At 36.0% G+C, this 5,823-nt stretch overlaps 1 pseudogene; it reads right to left on the bottom strand.

Moving 5' to 3' along the window:
- Nucleotides 1-971: 971 nt before the first annotated feature.
- LOC103084913 (40S ribosomal protein S3a pseudogene) overlaps nt 972-5,823 on the bottom strand; it is a 184,112-nt pseudogene continuing 179,260 nt past the window's right edge.

Here is a 5,823-nt window from a genome sequence, read left to right as displayed (position 1 = left end):
TTCCCTACAACCTCTACAGAATGTGTTACGGAATGGTTTTGGTTTAATTTGGTTTGGTTGATTTGCTAGGTGAGAGATAGTGTAGATTTAATTTACTTTTCTTTCAGTTTGAGTGGAGTTAAACATCTTGTCATATATTTTAGGGCCATTGTAATATAATCTTTTGCTCATTTTTTTCACATCGAGTTTTTGGTCTCTTTTTCCCTCGATTTTCAAAAGCCTTTATATAACAAGGGCTTATTTCTCATTCATACTGCTTGTCTATCAAGGGTTAGAATTCAACTCCACATTGTCCTTAATTTCAAAGTGTACAATATGATATTGTTAACTATGGGCATGGTGTTATACAGCAGATCTCTAGAACTTACTCATTTTATATAGCTGAGATTTTATACCCTTTGAATAGAAACTCTCCATTTCCCCCTCTCCACAGCCCCTGGCAACCACCATTCTACTCTCTGTTTTTATGAGTTTGACTTTTTAAGCTTTCACATATAAGTGAGATCATATAGTATGTGTCTCTCTGTGTCTGGTTTATGTCACTTATCATAATGTCTTTCACGATCAGCCATGTTGCTATAAATGGTAAGATTTCTTTCTTTTTAAAGGCTGAGCAATATTCCATTGTATTATTCATATATATCACATTTGCTTTAGCCATTCATCTGTCGACAGACACTTAAGTTGTTTCCATGTCTTGGCTACTGTGAATAATGCTGCAATGAATATAAGAGTGCAGATATCTCTCCAAGATACTGATTTAATTTTCTTTGGATATATACTCAGAAGTGGGGACTTCCCTGGTGGTCCAGTGGTTAAGACTCCGCACTTCCACTGCAGGGAACTGAGATCCCACATGTCATGTGGCACGAATTTTAAAAAGAAAGTGGGATTGCTGGATCATATGGTAGTTACAATTTTTTTAAATCACAGATAAGGTCTTTTATTTGTAACCATTAAAAGTCTGATTTTTAAACAGATTCTTGGACTGGTGGCTCATATCCATCAGCTCATTCAACTTTAGGACCTGTCTCATCCCCAGTAGCTTTTCCAGAACTACTACCTTCACCATGTAGCTCCATGAGTTTTCCTAGTTCAAACTTGGGCTTCTTCAGCATTTTTACTTTTCTAACAAAGACATCATGGAGTGGATAAATAGATTGGCAGGCCTTTTCTATATCTTTTCCAATGCTGTCTGGAATCAGTTTATTGACCACCTCTTTCAAGTCATTTGTCTGCACCTCTCGGGTCATGATTTCCAGCATCTTCTTGCGCATCTGGCGGACCTGCTGGCGCTGGGCATAAGAGGCCTTCTGAATCTTGATTGTTGCGCTTTTTAGTAAAACCCACACAGAATAGACGAAGCAAATAACCATCGGTAGTCTTGACATCAATGTGAGCTTCAGGCGTGGTCTGCCATTTTTTGACCATGGAGCACATTTTGTCACGGGTAAGATCCATGCCATGGAAATTAGTCAGGCAGTTTTTCCCTGAACATCCTCAGTAATAAGCTTGAATTTTGTAAATGCAGCTTCATCATTCTGCAGATCAGCAGGGCTCACTGCAAACACACGACCCTTGAGGCCATCAGATGCGATTTTGGTTCCTTGAGTTCTCGTGACTAGTGTTTTCCCAATATTTCTTATATTGAACATAGCTGGTGCTTTCACATCATACCAATCTTTCTTAGATAATGGGTCAACCACTTTCTTATTGGCTCCCTTTTTACCGCCTTTCATAAGGCGCTTGTTCTTACCGCCCTGTAGTTACAATTTTAAGTTTTTGAGGAACCTCCACACTGTTTTCAGTAGTGGCTGTATCAATTTACATCCTGACCAACAGTGTACAAGGGTTCTTTTTTTCTCCAAATCCTTGCCAACACTTGTTATCTTTTGTCTTTTTTGATAATAGCTATTTTAACAGGTGTGAAGTGACATACTATTGTGGTTTTGATTTGAACTTCCCTGATGATTAGGGATGGTAAGCATCTTTTCACAAACCTCTTGGATTTTTGTATGTCTTCTTTGGAGAAATATCTATTCAAGTATTTTATACATTTAAAAAATTGGATTATTTGATTTTTTTGCTATTGAGTTGTAGGAGCTCCTTATATATTTTGGATACTCACCCCTTATCAGATACATGGTTTGAAAATATTGTCTGCAATTCTGTAGGTTTCTTTTTCACTCAGTTGATTATTTCCTTTTCTGTGCAGAAGCTTTTTTAGTTTGATGTAGTCTCACTAGTCTTTTTTTGCTTTTCTTGCCTGTGCTTTTGGTGTTATATCCAAGAAATCTATGCCAAGGCCAACATCCTGAAGCTTTTCCCCTGTGTTTTCTTCTAGGAATTTAACAGTTTCAGGTCTTACATTTGTCTTTAATCCATTTTGAGTCGATTTTTGTTTATGTTGTAAGATAGGGTTGAATCTCATTCTTTTACATGTGGATGTCCAGTTTCCCCCATGGCTTTTTTGTTTTTTGGAAGAGATTGTCTTTTCCCCATTGTGTAGTCCTGGCACCTTTGTTGAAGATCACTTGACTGCATATATGTGGATTTATTTTTGGACTATATGTCTGTCTTTATGGCAGTGCTATACTGTTTTAATTACTATAATTTTATATGTTTTGAAATCAGAAAATGTGAAGTTTCCAGCTTTGTTCTTCTATCTCAATATTGTTTTGGCTATTTGGAGTCCTTTGTAGCTTCATCTGAATTTTAGGATTGTTTTTTCTGTCATTGGGATTTTGATAGAGATTATATTGAATCTCTAGATTGCTTTGGGTCATATAGGCATTTTAACAATATTAAGTCTCCTCATCCATGAACATGGGATGTCTTTCCATTTACTTGTGTCTTCTTTAATTTATTTCAGCAATGTTTTGTAGTTTTCAGTGCACAGGTCTTTTAGTTAATTCCTAAGTATTTTATAATTTTGATGCTATTTTAAATGGGATTGTTTTCTTAATTTCCTTTTTAGATAGTTCACTGTTAGTGTATAGAAATGCAATTGATTTTTGTATCTTGCAACTTGACTGAATTCATATATTAGTTCAGTTTGTGTGTGTGTGTGTGTGTGTGTGTGTGTGTGTAATTTTTAGGGTTTTCTACATATAAAATCTTGTCATCTGCAAACACATGTAATTTTACTTTTTCCTTTATGATTATAGTACTTCTAGTACTATTTGGAATAGAAGTAGAAAGAGTGAGCATCCTTGCCTTGTTCCAGATCTTAGAGGAAAAACTTTCAGTTTTTCACCGTTAAGTATGATGTTAGCTGTGGGCTCTTCATATATGGCATTTATTATGTTGAGGTAATTTCCTTCTATTTCTAGTCGAGAGTTTATATCATGAAAGAGTATTGAATTTTGTCAAATGCTTTCTTTGCATCTATTGATATGATCATGTGATTTTTATCCTTCATTCTATTAATGTGGTGTAGGTCTGTTCAGATTTTCTGTTTCTTCATAATTCAGTCATGAAAGAGGCTGCGTTTTTCTATGAATTTATCCATTTTTTCTAAGTTATCCAATTTGTTAGTGTATAATTTTTCCTAGTAGTCACTTATGATCTTTTAATTTCTGTGGCATTAGTTGTAATGTCTTCTCTTTTGTTTATGATTTTATTTATTTGAGTCTTCTTTGGTTTTCTTAGTTAATTTAGCTATAGTTTTGTCAATTTGGGGGATATTTTTGAAAACCAACTCTTAGTTTTGTTGATTTTTTTTTCTGTTTTCTATTTTGTTTATTTGTACTCTTTATCATTTCTTTCCTTCTGATAACATTGGGTTTAATTTGTTTTTATTTTTCTGGTTCTTTGAGGTGTAAAGTTAGATTGTTTGAGATCTTTCTTTTATAATGTAAGCATTTTTCACTCTAAATGTCCCTCTTAGTACTGTTTTTGCTACATCCTATAGGTTTTGGTATGTTGTATTTTTGTTTTTGTTCCCCTCAAGGTCTTTTCTAATTTCGCTTTTGATTTCTCCTTTGACTCATTGGTTGTTCAAAATTGTGCTGTTTAATTCCCACATGCTTGTGAATTTTTAAATTTTCCTTCTACTGTTGATGGCCAGTTTCATTCCATTGTGGTCAGAAAAGAACTTGGTATGATTTCAGTATTCTTGAATTTGTTAAAACTTGGTTTTTGACCTAACATGCTTTGTATCCTGGAGAGTGTTCCATGTGCACTTGTGAAGAGTATATATTCTGCTGCTGTTGGAATGAATGTTATGTATATGTCTGTTAGGTTCATTTCAAATTTAATGTTGCTGTATTTCTTGATTTCTTAATTGATCTTCTCTCTGGATGTTCTATTTTTTATTGAAAGTGGGGTCTTGAGCTTTCATATTGCTGTTTAACATCTTTTAATTTCAACTTGGAAGAACTCCCTTTAACATTTCTTGTTAGGCTAGTAGAGTGGTAATGAACTCTCTCAGCTTTTATCTGTCTGGGAATGTCTTTCTCTCTCCTTCATTTCTGAAGGATAGTTCTGCTGGATATAGTATTCTTGGCTGACAGTTTTTTTTTTCCTTTCAGCAGTTTGTATATATCATTTGACTCTCTTCTGGCCTGCAGGGCTTCTGTTGAGAAGTTTTCTCATAGTCTTATGGGAGTTACATGTATGGGACGAGCCACTTTTGTCTTGCTACTTTTGAAATTCTCTCTTTGAGTTTTGACAGTTTGATCGTAATTTGTCTCATTGTGGATTATCTGAGTTCCTCTTAGTTGTGGTCATTGGGCTTCTTGGATTTGGCTATCGATTTCCTTCCCCTGCTTTGGAAAGTGTTCTGCCATTATTTTTTCAAATCAGCTTTCTGGTCCTCTCTCTCTTCTCCCTCTGGGGCTCTCATAATGTATATATTGGTTTATATGATGGTGTCTCATAAGTCCCTTAAGCTGTCTTCACTCTTTTTCATTCTTTTTTTTTTCTACTTCTTTCCCTGGATAATTTCTACTGGCCTATCTTTGAGATTGCTGATCCTTTATTTCTGCTTGATCTAGTCTGCTTTTGAACCCCTCTACTGAACTTTTCAGTTCAGTTTTTGTATTCTTTAGCTTGAAAATTTCTCTTTGGTACTTTTCAATGTTTTCTATTTCTTTGATTCTCACTTTGTTCATGCCTTATTTTCCTGACTTCTTAGAGCATCTTTATGGTGGTTGTTTTGAATTCTGTCCGATAAATCATATATCTCTGTTTCATTCATGTTAGTTTCTAGAAATTTATCTTCTTCCTTTGTTAGGGAAATCATTTACTCTTCCTTCATTTTCTTTGACTCTTTGTGTTGGTGTTTGTGCATTAGAGAAAACAGCCACCTCTCCCAGTCTTCCTGGACTTGCCTTTATGGGAGGAGACCCTCACCAATCATCCCAGCTAGAGGTTTTGGGGGCCTGTCAAACCTTTATGCTAGTCCAAACCACCATCTTCGATCTTAGTGATCCCCATGTGTTTAGAATATGTTGGGTCCCATCAGTGTTCCAAGACAGGTGAGGCAGAAGGCAGTCTGTTGGGCAGCCCCTGGAAAATTAGTCCTTTGGATGTACTGTCCAGCTTTTTCCCTTTCCAGAGAGAAGCTGAAATCTTTTTTTTTTTTTTTTTTTTCCTGCTTCCTCTGTACTGAGCTGGGCGGAAGGCCTATGACGACTGGTGGTATACTAGATTAAACTGCGGTGTTTGGTCTCACTGGACCCCAGGCATCTAGTGTATGCCAGGTCCTGTCAGTACTCTGCAACACATAGACAGAAACCAGCCCCTTAGGGAGCCCCTGAAAAAGTTGGATTATTGGAGGTGTGGTCTGACTCTTTTCCTCGACAGAGAGAAACTAGGAGC

Source organism: Lipotes vexillifer, unplaced genomic scaffold (genome assembly GCF_000442215.2).
Source record: "Lipotes vexillifer unplaced genomic scaffold, Lipotes_vexillifer_v1.1 scaffold1086, whole genome shotgun sequence".
Classification (NCBI taxonomy): Eukaryota; Metazoa; Chordata; class Mammalia; order Artiodactyla; family Lipotidae; genus Lipotes; species Lipotes vexillifer.
Note: the sequence above shows the minus strand (reverse complement) of the source record. Positions and strands in the feature narration are given on the sequence as shown.